We start from the raw sequence: 17326 nt of genomic DNA, 5'->3' as shown, positions 1-17326 counted from the left end.
GGAAAGCTGTTGGAAAAGATTCTTGGAGATAGGATCTATGGGCATTTAGAGAATCATGGTCTGATCAGGGACAGTCAGCATGGCTTTGTGAAGGGCAGATCATGTCTAACAAGCCTGGTAGAGTTCTTTGAGGAGGTGATCAGGCATATAAATGAGGGTAGTGCAGTGGATTTGATCTACATGGATTTTAGTAAGGCATTTGATAAGGTTCCACACGGTAGACTTATTTCAGAAAGTCAGAAGGCATGGGATCCAGGGAAGTTTGGCCAGGTGGATTCAGAATTTTCTTGTCTGCAGAAAGCACAGGGTCATGGTGAAGGGAGTACTTTTGGATTGGTGAGTTGTGACTAGTGGTGTCCCACAAGGATTGGTTCTGGGACCCCTACTTTTCATGATTTTTATTAATGACCTGGATTTGAGGGTAGAAGGGTGGGTTGGCAAGTTTGCAGATGACAGAAAGGTAGGTGGTGTTGTAGGTAGTGTAGAGGATAGTCGAGGATGGCAGAGAGACAATAATAGGATGCAGAAGTGAGCTGAGAAGTGGCAGGTGGAGTTCAACTCGGAGAAATGTGAGGTGGTACACTTTGGAAGGACAAACTCCAAGGCAGAGTATAAAGTAAATGGCAGGATACTTGGTAGAGTGGAGGAGCAGAGGGACCTGGGGGTACATGTCCACAGATCCCTGAAAGTTGCCTCACAGGTAGATCGGGTAGTTAAGAAAGCTTATGGGGTGTTAGCTTTCATAAGTTGAGGGATAGAATTTAAGAGTCGCGAGGTAATGATACAGCTCTATAAAACTCTGGTTAGGCCACACTTGGAGTACTGTGTCCAGTTCTGGTTGCCTCATTATAGGAAGGATGTGGAAGCATTGGAAAGGGTACAGAAGGAGATTTACCAGGATGCTGCCTGGTTTAGAGAGTAAGCATTATGATCAGAGATTAAGGGTGCTAGGGCTTTATTCTTTGGAGAGAAGGAAGATGAGAGGAGACATGATACACATAGACTGGAAAGCCCATACTGTAAAAGGTATGGATGGTTTGGAGTTTGTAAAATGTGTGCAGGATAGTTTTTTGAGTTGGTACTAGAGATACCAACTAGAGAAGGGGCAGTGTTGGATCTTCTGTCAGGGAATGAAATAGGTCAGGTGATGGAGGTATGTCTTGGGGAGCATTTCGGGTCCAGTGATCACAATGCCATTAGTTTCAATATAATTATGGAGAAGGATAGGACTGGACCCAGGGTTGAGATTTTTGATTGGAGAAAGGCTAACTTTGAGGAGATGCGAAAGGATTTAGAAGGAGTGGATTAGGACAATTTGTTTTATGGGAAGGATGTAATAGAGAAATGGAGGTCATTTAAAGGTGAAATTTTGAGGGTACAGAATCTTTATGTTCCTGTTAGGTTGAAAGGAAAGGTTAAAAGTTTGAGAGAGCCATGGTTTTCAAAGGATATTGGAAACTTGATTCAGAAAAAGAGAGATAGCTACAATAAATATAGGCAGCATGGAGTAAATGAGGTGCTCAAGGAATATAAAGAATGTAAGAAGAATCTTAAGAAAGAAATTAGAAAAGCTAGAAGAAGATATGAGGTTGCTTTGGCAAGTAAGGTGAAAATAAATCCAAAGGGTTTCTACAGTTACATTAATAGCAAAAGGATAGTGAGGGATAAAATTGGTCCCTTAGAGAATCAGAGTGGACAGCTACATGTGGAGCCGAAAGAGATGGGGGAGATTTTGAACAATTTCTTTTCTTCGGTATTAACTAAGGAGAAGGATATTGAATTGTGTAAGGTAAGGGAAACAAATAGGGAAGTTATGGAAACTATGACGATTAAAGAGGAGGAAGTACTGGCACTTTCAAGGAATGCAAAGGTGGATAAATTTCCAGGTCCTGACAAGATATTGCCTAGGACCTTGAGGGAGGTTAGTGTAGAAATAGATAGATAGATAGATACTTTATTCATCCCCATGGGGAAATTCAACTTTTTTTCCAATGTCCCATACACTTGTTGTAGCAAAACTAATTACATACAATACTTAACTCAGTAAAGAATATGATATGCATCTAAATCACTATCTCAAAAAGCATTAATAATAGCTTTTAAAAAGTTCTTAAGTCCTGGCGGTAGAATTGTAAAGCCTAATGGCATTGGGGAGTATTGACCTCTTCATCCTGTCTGAGGAGCATTGCATCGATAGTAACCTGTCGCTGAAACTGCTTCTCTGTCTCTGGATGGTGCTATGTAGAGGATGTTCAGAGTTATCCATAATTGACCGTAGCCTACTCAGCGCCCTTCGCTCAGCTACCGATGCTAAACTCTCCAGTACTTTGCCCACGACAGAGCCCGCCTTCCTTACCAGCTTATTAAGACGTGAGGCGTCCCTCTTCTTAATGCTTCCTCCCCAACACGCCACCACAAAGAAGAGGGCGCTCTCCACAACTGACCTATAGAACATCTTCAGCATCTCACTACAGACATTGAATGACGCCAACCTTCTTAGGAAGTACAGTCGACTCTGTGCCTTCCTGCACAAGGCATCTGTGTTGGCAGTCCAGTCTAGCTTCTCGTCTAACTGTACTCCCAGATACTTGTAGGTCTTAACCTGCTCCACACATTCTCCATTAATGATCACTGGCTCCATATGAGGCCTAGATCTCCTAAAGTCCACCACCATCTCCTTGGTCTTGGTGATATTGAGACACAGGTAGTTAGAGTTGCACCATATCACAAAGTCCTGTATCAGTTTCCTATACTCCTCCTCCTGTCCATTCCTGACACACCCCACTATGGCCGTGTCATCAGCGAACTTCTGCACATGGCAGGACTCCGAGTTATATTGGAAGTCTGATGTGTACAGGGTGAACAGGACCGGAGAGAGTACGGTTCCCTGCGGCGCTCCTGTGCTGCTGACCACCGTGTCATAGCAGGAGCTCTGACAGAAATATTTCAAATGTCATTAGAAACGGAGATGGTGCCAGAGGATTGGCGTAGTGCTCATGTGGATCTATTGTTTGAAAAGGGTTCTAAGAGTAAACCTAGCAATTATAGACCTGTCAGTTTGACGTCAGTGGTGGGTAAATTAATGGAAAGTATTCTTAGAGATGGTATATATAATTATCTGGATAGACAGGGTCTGATTAGGAACAGTCAACATGGATTTGTGTGTGGAAGGTCATGTTTGACAAAACTTATTGAATTTTTTGAAGAGGTTACGAGGAAAGTTGACGAGGGTAAAGCAGTGGATGTTGTCTATATGGACTTCAGTAAGGCCTTTGACAAGGTTCCGCATGGAAGGTTAGTTAGGAAGGTTCAATCATTAGGTATTAATATTGAAGTAGTAAAATGGATTCAACAGTGGCTGGGTGGGAGATACCAGAGAGTAGTGGTGGATAACTGTTTGTCAGGTTGGAGGCTGGTGACTAGTGGTGTGCCTCAGGGATCTGTACTGGGTCCAATGTTGTTTGTCATATACATTAATGATCTGGATGATGGGGTGGTAAATTGGATTAATAAGTATGCAGATGATGGTAGGTGGCGTTGTGGATAATGAAGTAGGTTTTCAAAGTTTGCAGAGAGATTTAGGCCAGGTAGAAGAATGGGCTGAACGATGGCAGATGGAGTTTAATGCTGATAAGTGTGAGGTGCCACATTTTGGTAGGAATAATCCAAATAGGACATACATGGCAAATGGTAGGTCATTGAAGAATGCAATCGAACAGAGAGATCTAGGAATAATGGTGCATGGTTCCCTGAAGGTGGAATCTCATGTGGATAGGGTGGTGAAGAAAGCTTTTGGTATGTTGGCCTTTATAAATCAGAGCATTGAGTATAGGAGTTGGGATGTAATGTTAAAATTGTACAAGGCATTGGTAAGGCCGAATTTGGAGTATTGTGTACAGTTCTGGTCACTGAATTATAAGAAAGATGTCAACAAAATAGAGAGAGTACAGAGAAGATTTACTAGAATGTTACCTAGGTTTCAGCACCTAAGTTACAGGGAAAGGTTGAACAAGTTAGGTCTTTATTCTTTGGAGCGTAGAAGGTTGGGGGGACTTCATAGAGGTATTTAAAATTATGAGGGGGATAGATTGAGTTGACGTGGACAGGCTTTTTCCATTGAGAGTAGGGGAGATTCAAACAAGAGGACATGAGTTGAGAGTTAGGGGGCAAAAGTTTAAGGGTAACACGAGAGGGAATTTCTTCACTGAGAGAGTGGTAGCTGTGTGGAACAAGCTTCCAGTAGAAGTGGTAGAGGCAGTTTCGGTATTGTCATTTAAAGTCAAATTGGATAAGTATATGGACAGGAAAGGAATGGAGGGTTATGGGCTGAGTGCGGGTCAGTGGGACTAGATGAGAGTAAGCGTTCAGCACGGACTAGAAGGGTCGAGATGGCCTGTTTTCTTGCTGTAATTGTTATATGGTTATATGATAGAGGCCTACAAGATATTAAGAGGAATAGATAGAGTGGACAGCCAGCGCCTCTTCCCCAGGGCACCACTGCTCAATACAAGAGGACATGGCTTTAAGGTAAGGGGTGGGAAGTTCAAGGGGGATATTAGAGGAAGGTTTTTTACTCAGAGAGTGGTTGTTGCGTGGAATGCACTGTCTGAGTCAGTGGTGAAGGCAAATACACTAGTGAAATTTAAGAGACTACTGGACAGGTATATGGAATAATTTAAGGTGGGGGGGATATAAGGGAGGCAGGGTTTAAGGGTCGGCACAACATTGTAGGCCGAAGGGTCTGTACTGTGCTGTACTATTCTATGTTCTATGTTCATTTCAGGGCATTGAAGTGCTAATGTTAACTAAAGAGTGACAAATTATGTATCATTAGTACTGAATAATCACAGAATGCTATTCATCCTAAAATACTTTATCAGATTTTTATTTGAATGTTTTCTGAAACCATTATTTCAATAAACTATAAGTCATTAGGATATTATTTTCTCTGAACATTGCAAGATTAATTGACATAATGCTTTTTATCCTCTGAATGTCGACGCAATGCTGCCCTCTGGTGTATTATACACAAGTAGACAAGTCAGCCATTGAGCTAGCCTCACAATTCAGTATAATCATAGCTGATCTATGCCGACCTCAATTCATATTCTGTATTATTTCCCACTACCCTCAATTCCTTGCTCTTTCAAATATATATAAATGTTTTAAATGCTGATGCTTCATACAGTTAGCCCCCTACACTACTGCTTGTACACTCATGACTGTATGGCCAGATTCTGCTCTAACTTGATCTACATGTTTACAGATGATACCATCATAGTGGGTTGCATTTCAAATAGCAGTGAGTGAGAGTACAGGACGGAGACAGAGAACTTAGTGACATGTTGTCATGACATAAACAAATCAAAACAGCTTGTCCTTGACTTCATGCTGCTGTTTATGTCAACAATGTTAAGGTTGAGAGCTCTAAATTTCTAGGTGTGAACATCACGTGGATGTCATGATCAAGGAAGCTCACCAACCCCTCTACCTCCTTAGGAGGCAAAAGAAATTTTGGCATGACTCCATCACTCTTACCAATTTTTTATCGATGAACTATACAAAGCGTACTGTTTGGATGCATAATGGCTTGTTATGCCTGTGACCACAAGAAACTGCAGAGACATGTGGTCATACCTCAGCACATCAGAGGAACCAGCCTCCCCTCTTTGGATTCTATCTATACTACTCACTACCTCAGCACAGCAATCAACATCAAAGATGCCATCCACAAAAGACATTTTCTCTTCTCCCATCTCCCCAAAAGCCTAAAAGCATCTATAACCATATGAAAACCATATAACAATTACAGCACGGAAACAGGTCATCTCGGCCCTTCTAGTCCATGCTGAATACTTACTCTCGCCTAGTCCTACTGGCCTGCATTCAGCCCATAACCCTCCATTCCTTTCCTGTCCATATACCTATTCAACTTTACTTTAAATGACAATATTGAACCTGCCTGTACCACTTCTACTGGAAGCTCGTTCCACACAGCTACCACTCTCTGAGCAAAGAAATTCCCCCTCGTGTTACCCCTGAACATTTGTCCCCTAACTCTCAACTCGTCCTCTTCTTTGAATCTCCCCTAATCTCAATGGAAAAAGCCTATCCACATCAACTCTATCTATCCCCCTCATAATTTTAAATACCTCTATCAGGTTCCCCCTCAACCTTCTACACTCCAAAGAATAAAGACTTGTTCAACCTTTCCCTGTAACTTAGGTGCTGAAACCCAGGTAACATTCTAGTAAATCTTCTCTGTGTCTCTCTATTTTGTTGACATCTTTTCTATAATTCAGTGACCAGAACTGTACACAATACTCCAAATTCGGCCTTACCAATGCCTTGTACCATTTTAACATTACATCCCAACTCCTGTACTTAATGCTCTGATTAATAAAGGCCAGCATACCAAAAGCTTTCTTCACCACCCTATCCACATGAGATTCCACCTTCAGGGAACTATGCACCATTATTCCTAGATCACTCTGTTCTACTGCATTCTTCAATGTGCTACCATTTACCATGTATGTCCTATTTTGATTATTCCTACCAAAATGTGGCACCTCACACTTATCAGCATTAAACTTCATCTGCCATCTTTCAGCCCACTCTTCTAACTGGCCTAAATCTCTCTGCAAGCTTTGAAAACCTACTTCATTATCCACAACTCCACCTACCTTAGTATCATCTGCATACTTATTAATCCAATTTACCACCCCATCATCCAGATCATAATGTATATGACAAACAACATTGGACCCAGTACAGATCCCTGAGGCACACCACTAGTCACCGGCCTCCAACCTGACAAACAGTTATCCACCACTACTCTCTGGCATCTCCCATCTAGCCACTGTTGAATCCATTTTACTACTTCAATATGAATACCTAACGATTGAACCCTCCTAACTAACCTTCCATGCGGAACCTTGTCAAAGGCCTTACTGAAGTCCATATAGACAACATCCGCTGCTTTACCCTCGTCAACTTTCCTCATAATCTCTTCAAAAAATTCAGTAAGATTTGTCAAACATGACCTTCCACACACAAATCCATGTTGACTGTTCCTAATCAGACCCTGTCTATCCAGATAATTTTATGTACCATCTCTAAGAATACTTTCCATTAATTTACCCACCACTGACGTTAAACTGACAGGCCTATAATTGCAAGGCTTACTCTTAGAACCCTTTTTAAATAATGGAACCACATGAGCAATACACCAATCCTCCGGCACCATCCCCGTTTCTAATGACATTGAAATATTCCTGTCAGAGCCCCTGCTATTTCTACATTAACTTCCCTCAAGGTCCTAGGCAATATCCTCTCAGGACCCGGAAATTTATCCACTTTTATATTCCTTAAAAGCGCCAGTACTTCCTCCTCTTTAATTGTCATAGTTTCCATAACTTCCCTACTTGTTTCCCTTACCTTACACAATTCAATATCCTTCTCCTTAGTGAATACCGAAGAAAAGAAATTGTTCAAGATCTCCCCCATCTCTTTCAGCTCCACACATAGCTGTCTTAGAAACATAGAAAATAGGTGCAGGAGTAGGCCATTCGGCCCTTCGAGCCTGCACCGCCATTCAGTATGATCATGGCCGATCATCCAACTCAGAACCCTGTACCTGCTTTCTCTCCATACCCCCTGATCCCTTTAGCCACAAGGGCCACATCTAACTCCCTCTTAAATATAGCCAATGAACTGGCCTCAACTGTTTTCTGTGGCAGAGAATTCCACAGATTCACCACTCTCTGTGTGAAGAAGTTTCTCCTCATCTTGGTCCTAAAAGGCTTCCCCTTTATCCTTAAACTGTGACCCCTCATTCTGGACTTCCCCAACATCGTGAACAATCTTCCTGCATCTAGCCTATCCAATCCCTTTAGAATTTTATATGTTTCAATAAGATCCCCCTCAATCTTCTAAATTCCAGCGAGTATAAGCCCAGTCGATCCAGTCTATCTTCATATGAAAGTCCTGCCATCCCAGGAATCAATCTGGTGAACCTTCTTTGTACTCCCTCTATGGCAAGAATGTCTTTCCTCAGATTGGGGGACCAAAACTGCACGCCATACTCCGGGTGTGGTCTCACCAAGGCCTTGTACAACTGCAGTAGAACATCCCTTCTTCTATACTCGAATCCTCTTGCTATGAATGCCAACATACCATTAACCTTTTTCACCACCTGCTGTACCTGCATGCCCACTTTCAATGACTGGTGTATAATGACACCCAGGTCTCGTTGCACCTCCCCTTTTCCTAATCAGCCACCATTCAGATAATAATCTGTTTTCCTGTTCTTGCCACCAAAGTGGATAACCTCACATTTATCCACATTAAATTGTATCTGCCATGAATTTGCCCACTCACCTAACCTATCCAAGTCACCCTGCATCCTTTTAGCATCCTCCTCATAGCTAACACTGCCGCCCAGCTTCGTGTCATCCGCAAACTTGGAGATGCTGCATTTAATTCCCTCGTCTAAATCATTAATGTATATTGTAAACAACTGGGGTCCCAGCACTGAGCCTTGTGGTACCCCACTAGTCACTGCCTGCCATTCTGAAAAGGTCCCGTTTATTCCCACTCTTTGCTTCTTGTCTGCCAACCAATTCTCTATCCACATCAATACCATACCCCCAATACCGTGTGCTTTAAGTTTGCAGACTAATCTCCTGTGTGGGACCTTGTCAAAAGCCTTTTGAAAATCTAAATATACCACATCCACTGGTTCTCCCCTATCCATTCTACTAGTTACATCCTCAAAAAATTCTATAAGATTCGTCAGACATGATTTTCCTTTCACTAATCCATGCTGACTTTGTCCGATGATTTCACCGCTTTCCAAATGTGCTGTTATCACATCTTTGATAACTGACTCTAGCATTTTCCCCACCACCCTGTCCACTCTGATTCTGTAAGGGACCAATTTTATCCCTCACTATCCTTTTGCTATTAATATAACTGTAGAAACCCTGTGGATTTATTTTCACCTTACTTGCCAAAACAACCTCGTATCTTGTTTTAGCTTTTCTAATTTCTTTCTTAAGATTCTTCTTACATTCTTTATATTCCTTGAGCACCTCATTTACTCCATGCTGCCTATATTTATTGTAGATATCACTCTTTTTCCTAACCATGTTTCCAATATCCCTTGAAAACCTCTCTCAAACTTTTAACCTTTCTTTTCAACCTAACAGGTACATAAAGATTCTGTACCCTCAAAATTTCACCTTTAAATGACCGCCATTTCTCTATTACATCCTTCACATAAAACAAGTTGTCCCAATCCACTCTTTCTAAATCCTTTCGCATCTACTCAAAGTTAGCCTTTCTCCAATCAAAAATCTCAACCCTGGGTCCAGTCCTATCCTTCTCCATAATTATATTGAAACTAATGGCATTGTGGTCACTGGACCAGAAGTGCTCCCCAAGACATACCTCTGTCACCTGACCTATTTCATTCTCTAACAGGAGATCCAACACTGCCTCTTCTCTAGTTGGTACCTCTATGAGTTGCTGCAAAAAGCTATCCTGCACACCTTTTACAAACTCCAAACCATCCATCCCTTTTACAGTATGGGCTTCCCAGTCTCTGTGTGGAAAATTAAAATCTCCCACAATCACAACCCTGTGCTTACTACAAATATCTGCTATCTCCTTGCAAACTTGCTCCTCCAATTCTCACTCCCCATTAGGTGGTCTATAATACACCCCTAAGAGTGTTACTACACCTTTCCCATTCCTCAATTCCACCCAAATAGCCTCCCTAGACGAGCCCTCTATTCTATCCTGCCAGAGCACCGCTGTAATATTTTCTCTGACAAGCAATGCAACACCTCCCCCTCTTGTCCCTCCAATTCTATCACACCTGAAGCAACGAAATCCAGGAATATTTAGTTGCAAATCACACCCCTCCTGCAACCATGTTTCACTAATAGCTACAACATCATATCAATCCATGCTCTAAGCTCATCCACCTTTCTTACAGTGCTCCTAGCATTAAAATAAATGCATTTAAGAATTTCTCCACCTTTTCCTCTCTGTTTATCTCTAATGGTACAAACAACTTTACTGTCTTTTCCTTCCTTCTCCCATACATCTGTTCCTACACTCTGGTTCCCCTCCCCCCTCATATCTAGTTTAAATCAACTGGAGCCTCTCTAGCAAACCTACCTGCAAGAATATTTGTCTCCCTCCAGTTCAGATGTAAACCGTCCCACTGGAACAGGTCCCACCTTCCCTGGAAAACTGCCCAATTATCTATAAATCTGAAGCCCTCCCTCCTGCACCATGTCTTCAGCCACATGTTGATCTGCACTATCTTACTATTTCTAAACCCACCTGCGTATGGCACTCGTAGCAATCCTGAGATTGCTATTGTTACGAACCCCGTAACTGGGTCACTTACCAGCAAAGATAGAGAGGTCCATTGAAGTCTGATGGTACTATTTTTTACAGTATTTATTAATAAAAATACACAAAAATAATATCAATGCAAACATACAGATAATATACGTCGTCAATACTAGATCTGAAAGTGCGGGTATAATAATAATCAATAAGAAATAGCTCTATCGTTGTTTAGGGGATAATGTATTGTCCGATGGAAATATAAAAGTCACTCAGTTCATTCAGGCTGCAGCTTTTGGGGACCGCTGGGTTTTCAATTGTTGGAGAGAGAGAGAGATTTTAGAACTTGCCAGCTTTCCTTTATCTGATCTTGATCCGTATTCGTCCTTTAGCGAGGCCGTTCCATGGAAGACTTGTCATCCGGGCAAGGATGGACACACACAAGCCCCCACCGGTCTCATACATTTCTCCTGGTGCGTCTAAAGGGGTTGTTCCCCAGACCCTCTTTTATCCTTACTCACGGGGTCTCAGATGTCAATCAGGTTGGGATGATGCAATCCCTCAACCAGCCCACTCTGGTCATTCCCTGAGGGCTTCAATGAATAGTACAGTACTCAATACACAATTCCATCTCCAAGAGACAATGGCCGTTATCAATGGTTCCGCCTTTCTGGGGCCAGGACACACATTCCAAAACCTGTGTATTCTGGACGTCTCTCTCTCATTTCCTGGGTCCTAGACCCGAATTAATAGCGATCTTGCGATTCTCGAAAAGGAGGGGGCTACTTTGTACCCTTCAGTCCCTCAGAGTTGTGGCACATTTGTAACACCCCCTTTCTTCAAAGCGTTTTTACCATTGGTAAAAACGAAGTAATACAGAGTCTTACAGGATTTTTAGAATCTAACACAATGCAAAAGTTTTTTTTTCACTACAGAGTAATACAGTTATACATTCAATTCAGCATCTAAACAGTTAACGATTACATTGTCACTTCCTTTAATATCTTAACATCTTGTACCTTACTAAAGTCTTGTAGCATCAGACTTCAATTTAATAACCACCTATTTTTTTTAATTTCTTTCCTTCAGCAAACAAAAACTAAAGAGTTGTGATCTTAACTTACGTGTATACTACAAAAGTTCATGCAAAATACTAATCTTTATTGTTACTTTCAAACTTAACAGTCAATCTTCCATGGGGGTTGTCTTTATTATTCACATGCTTTGTCGAAATCCCTTAAAACCGGATCCTGCTATTTAAAAATGGCAGCCCGTCAACCCTCGCCCCTTTTCCAGTTAACTCCCACGTGGTGAGCTTGTGCACCATGGCGAAATAGGCTTTTGCCCGCTCCTTTCATAGGAGTTATTTTATCAACAATGTGTTCCAAACTTAGACCATTTTCCGAATTTCCACACAATTCTTTAAGTTTAAGCAAGTTGCTAGTTTTTTTCTTCAGGACCCTTCAGGCTATTAGTTCTCAATTTAAGATCTGAAAGCAATCCCCCTTTGTTCAAACAGCATTTCGAATTCTGCTTTTTCACACCACACTCTTGAATAACAATAGCGTGTGGGGCACCTTTACATTCCAACTCAACCTGTAATTGATTCGCAGGCAACGTGTTACTAAGCCATTGTCTCTGTAGCCTGGTTGCTGCTTTTGACATCAATCCAGACTTTAAATTTTCTTCATTCAATTTAGGAACTACATTTTTCCCTTTTCCTTCAATAATAATATTCACCTCACCACCTTTTATCTCCTCACTAACTTTTAACACACCTTCGAGCACAAACAACTGGGAATTCTCACTTCCCACTATTACCAAGGTTAACCCTTTCTTCACTGAACCAAGTCCATCTGACCCACAAGGACTGTATTCCTTTTCCACTGAATCAAATACTTCAGACTTTTTCTGAGCTCCATTACTAGGTTCAGTACCACGTGCATCCACATCTTGAACACACTCAAACGGGACATTTGCCTCTTCCAGGCTTTCAATACCCGTACCCTTTTCAAATTCTAAATTCCCCTGATCCTCCCAACTACTCTCTGGGCAACTCCCTTCCGAAGTAAACTCAACCCCGCGGGCTGAAACAACCTCATCTGCCAACCCAGCAGACTTCTTCAAGTTAATGGCATCCTTTTCATCTAGGACTGCCCTTATTTCATTATCGGGAACACCTTTAGAATTTTCAACTTCTTCAAACAGTTCTGCCAAACCAGACAGATCATCCATGTCCAACTCTGGACCTTTTAACAGCCTTATCTGTTTCTCATCTTTACCTCGTGCCTCTATAAATTTTCTCCTGGCTAAGGGCAGGACTACCTCCTCTCCCTTACTCTCTTGCACTTTACTACTCTCCGTTTTACCACCCTTTAAACCCTCGTGGTACAGGGTTGGTAAAAACATCTCGGCCAAATCGATACTGGCTGGATTTAAACTGCTCTCGTTCTCAGCTGCCTTTCTCGACATGCTGCGAGTGATCGCACATGCGGGATAGATCTTGGAATCTAGGGGCGGGACCTCAACACTCACAGGCTGGCTCGTCAGCTTCATTGCTGACCAAACCTTATCACCAGCTAAATCATTACCCAGAAGGACGTCCACGTCAGTTCTCGGGAATTCTGATCACACCCCTATTTCAACTGGTCCAGATACCAGATCACAATTTATAATGATCCAATGCAAGGGCACCGTTTCTGTCCCTTTTCCTATTCCTTTCAAAGCTACCATTCCCGTCTTGCAACCAAAATCCAGTACCTTACTGCTAATCAATGACAGTTCAGCTCCTGTGTCTCTCCAGATCCGCACTGGAACTGGTGGGTCTCCCCCTCTCACAGATAAGGTTCCTTTTGACATACATTTCTCAGACCCTTCTCGTACTCTGTCTACCTTGGGCTCTCTCGTCGATTTACTGATTACCACAGCACATCCTATAGGGACTGCTGCTTACCATTTTCCTGTCTCCTTCCTCGGAGCAAGGCACCTAGATGCAATATGTCCCCCCTTTCCACAATTAAAACAGGTCAAGCCAGGAACTCTCCTGCCGTCTTGCCTCTCCTCCTCAACCTTACCACTAGCTCCCGGCGGGACCTCTGCCTCAGCCGGCGGGCTTTCTCTACCGTTCCCACAGTCTCTCTGGTAACTTTTATTCGAGGAAAACTTTGTCTTGTGGGTTAGGGCATATTCATCTGCGAACCTAGCGAATTCGGAGATGGACTTATTCGGCTTCTCATTCAAATACATCCGGATATCCTCCGAAACACAACCTTTAAATTCCTCAATCAGAATTAACTCCCTGAGACGCCAAAAATCCTCTTCTACTATTTCTGCTGCACACCAGAGATCCAAGAGCACACCCTTCTCATAGGCAAACTCGGTATATGGCTGATTCCACCCTTTCTTTAAATTTCTGAACTTTTGTCTATACGCTTCAGGTACCAATTCGTAGGTCCGAAGAATGGCCTCCTTTACTTTTTCATAATTCTCAGACTCTTCCTCCTCCATGGACAACGCCGCATATGCCCGTTGTGCCTTCCCTTTTAACACACTTTGTAACAACGCCACCCACTGCTCTTTGGGTCACTTCTGATTCACTGCCACCTTTTCAAAAAGCAGGAAATAACTATCAACATCCGTCTCCTCGAACGGAGGTACTACCCTCAACTCCCGACTAACATTAAACCGCTCCTCTCGGTCTGACCCTTGAACTCTTTGCTCTTGCCTTAACTTCTCCATATCCAAGTCATGTTGCCTCTGTTTCTCCGCCTCCCTCTCCTTCTCGGCTCTTTCCTTTTCTTTCTCAGCTCTCTCCCTCTCTTTTTCAGCTGCTTCCAGCTGTTTTAACTGAATTTCATGCTCTCTTTGTTTCTCAGCTCTGTCCTGCTCCTTTTTCACCTCTAACTCCTTTAGCTGGAGCGCATGCTCCCTTTGCTTTTCGGCTCTTTCCTGCTCTTTCTCCTTTTCAGCTGCTTTAACTTAATTTCATGTTCCACCTTAATTTCTCCAACTCTAACTGAGCCGTCCCACTGGCTGTTGCCTTTTCAGGGATATTTTCCAATACCTCAGCAGAAAACACATTCTTCACAATATAATACTGAGTTATGGCCCTCCGCACCTCCCGCTTTTTCATCGACAACCTCACCTCTGCGAGGTTTAGTCCTTTCGCAATATTTATCAATTCCGACTTTGTGGCCGCCTCTAGCGCCTCCAGAGTCGGGTTTTCTCTAAATTCATCTACGTCCATCTTTGCTGGTTTCCCGTCTGGCTACCCGCGTAACCAGATCCAAGTTTGGACTTACAAGCCGGATTCACTGGCCCTCCAATTTGGTATCAAATCTCGAGACGAGAACCCCAAGTTGTTACGAACCCCGTAACTGGGTCACTTACCAGCAAAGATAGAGAGGTCCGTTGAAGTCTGATGGTACTATTTTTAACAGTATTTATTGATAAAAATACACAAAAATAATATCAATGCAAACATACAGATAATATACGTCGTCAATACTAGATCTAAAAGTGCGGGTATAATAATAATCAATAAGAAATAGCTCTATCGTTGTCTAGGGGATAATGTATTGTCCGATGGAAATATAAAAGTCACTCAGTTCATTCAGGCTGCAGCTTTTGGGGACTGCTGGATTTTCAATTGTTGGAGAGAGAGAGAGATTTTAGAACTTGCCAGCTTTCCTTTATCCGATCTTGATCCGTATTCGTCCTTTAGCGAGGCCGTTCCGTGGAAAACTTGTCATCCGGGCAAGGATGGACACACACAAGCCCCCACCGGTCTCATACATTTCTCCTGGTGCGTCTAAAGGGGTTGTTCCCCAGACCCTCTTTTATCCTTACTCACGGGGTCTCAGATGTCAATCAGGTTGGGATGATGCAATCCCTCAACCAGCCCACTCTGGTCATTCCCTGAGGGCTTCAATGAATAGTACAGTACTCAATACACAATTCCGTCTCCAAGAGACAATGGCCATTATCAATGGTTCCGCCTTTCTGGGGCCAGGACACACATTCCAAAACCTGTGTATTCTGGACGTCTCTCTCTCATTTCCTGGGTCCCAGACCCGAATTAATAGCGATCTTGCGATTCTTGAAAAGGAGGGGGCTACTTTGTACCCTTCAGCCCCTCAGAGTTGTGGCACATTCGTAACACTATCCTGGAGGTCCTGTCCTTTAACTTGGCACCTAGCTCCCTAAACTCACCTTTCAGGACCTCCTCACTCTTCCTACCCACGTCATTGGTCACTACATGGACCACAACATCCGGCTGCTCACCCTCCCTCTTGAGAATACTGAGAACTCAATCCGAGATATCACAGACCCTGGCACCAGGGAGGCAACAGACCATCTGGGATTCTCAATCTCTTCCACAGAACCTCCTATCTGTCCCCCTAACTATCGAAACCCCTATCACTACTGCTCTCCTCTTTTCTTTCCTTCTCTTCTGAGCTTGATCTACCACTAGGCTCAAGGACAACTTCTGCCCTCATGTTATCAGATTCTTGAACAGACCTCCTATATAATGTGATTGGCTCTTGGCATCACAATCTATCTCATTATGATCTTTTGGCACTTTATCTTTTACCTGCATTAAACTTTTTCGGTACCTTTTACACTTCATTCTGCATTGCTATCATTTTACCTTATTCTACCTCAAGATGATGTAGAAAACCTACAGCACAATACAGGCCCTTCGGCCCACAATGCTGTGCTAAACATGTACTTACTTTAGAAGTGACCCATAGCCCTCTATTCTTCTAAGCTCCATGTACCCTTTTGTATCCACAATATATATGATTTGATCTTTATAAGCAGTATGCAAGACAGACTTTTTACTGCATCTTGGTACGTGTTTTCAATACTATTCTTTATTAGGTGAGGGAACAAAACTGTGACCTCACCAACACCGTGTACAACTGCAACAAAACCTCCCTATTCTTAAACTGCAATGTCTTCACCATAAAGGATATGTGCTCTTTGCCTTCTCAATTACTTGTTTGAGCTGCCTGCTAACTTTATGTGAATCATGTGCTAGAATGCCTAGATCCCTGAACTTCTGAGTTACATGTGATTATCTCAGAGCCTACATTTCCTCTCCAAAAAAGTCATTTTTTTTCTCTAATGACAAAATGACAAGATTTGTTTTAGAAAGTTTCACTATTTCATGATTTAGTTTATGGACTTCAGGTATACATAATTTCAGTATTTTCACATGTGCCTTATCATTCCCTCATCTGCCAATGACATTATTTTAAAGAACTTTATAGTACCTTGCCCAGAGAAACTGTTCTCAGTTTTAAATTTCAATTATTTGTGTGTTTGTAACTTTTTGGGCGATCTCCCAATGTTTTCCATAAGTGGACACAAACAAAATTTTAATTGTAATTTGCCCTTTTAACATCTTGGAATCATTTCAGTGAATTTGTGTTATTCTTTTAGAGTTCAGTACATAAATTGTACATATCAGTCAGAGTGTTCAGCCCAGGGCTCTACAAATAAAGCATAATGTTATTCTTTCTATAGTTCAACACTGTTGCCATGAAAGCCAAAATTTCAGTTGATGTTAGTGTAGTATTTCCTATCTGTTCAAAAGCTTTAATTGGTTTATAATGTGGGTTTACAAGGGGTGATTGATAAGTTTGTGGCCTAAGGTAGAAGGAGTCAATTTTAGAAAACCTAGCACATTTATTTTTCAACATAGTCCCTCCTACATTTACACACTTAGTCCAGCAGTCGTAGAGCATACAGATCTTGGACCTCCAGAAAGTATCCACAGGTGGGTGATTGATAAGTTTGTGGCCTAAGGTAGAAGGAGATCGAGTAATACAGCTCTCGTTACATGCACATGCAGGTCAACTGAGTGATTTTGCGGAAAGTTTGAAGTTAATAACTCATCTCCTTCTACCTTAGGCCACAAACTTATCAATCACTCACCTGTGGACACTTTCTGGAGGTC

General features: G+C 42.3%; 1 protein-coding gene across 2 annotated transcripts in view; it reads left to right on the top strand.

The window, feature by feature from the left end:
• kat6b (K(lysine) acetyltransferase 6B) overlaps positions 1–17326 on the top strand; it is a 252441-nt gene that overhangs the window by 222110 nt on the left and 13005 nt on the right. The window lies entirely within an intron of this gene.

This window comes from Hemitrygon akajei, chromosome 21 (assembly GCF_048418815.1).
Source record: "Hemitrygon akajei chromosome 21, sHemAka1.3, whole genome shotgun sequence".
NCBI classification, from domain to species: Eukaryota; Metazoa; Chordata; class Chondrichthyes; order Myliobatiformes; family Dasyatidae; genus Hemitrygon; species Hemitrygon akajei.
This window is presented reverse-complemented; position numbering and strand designations above follow the sequence as displayed.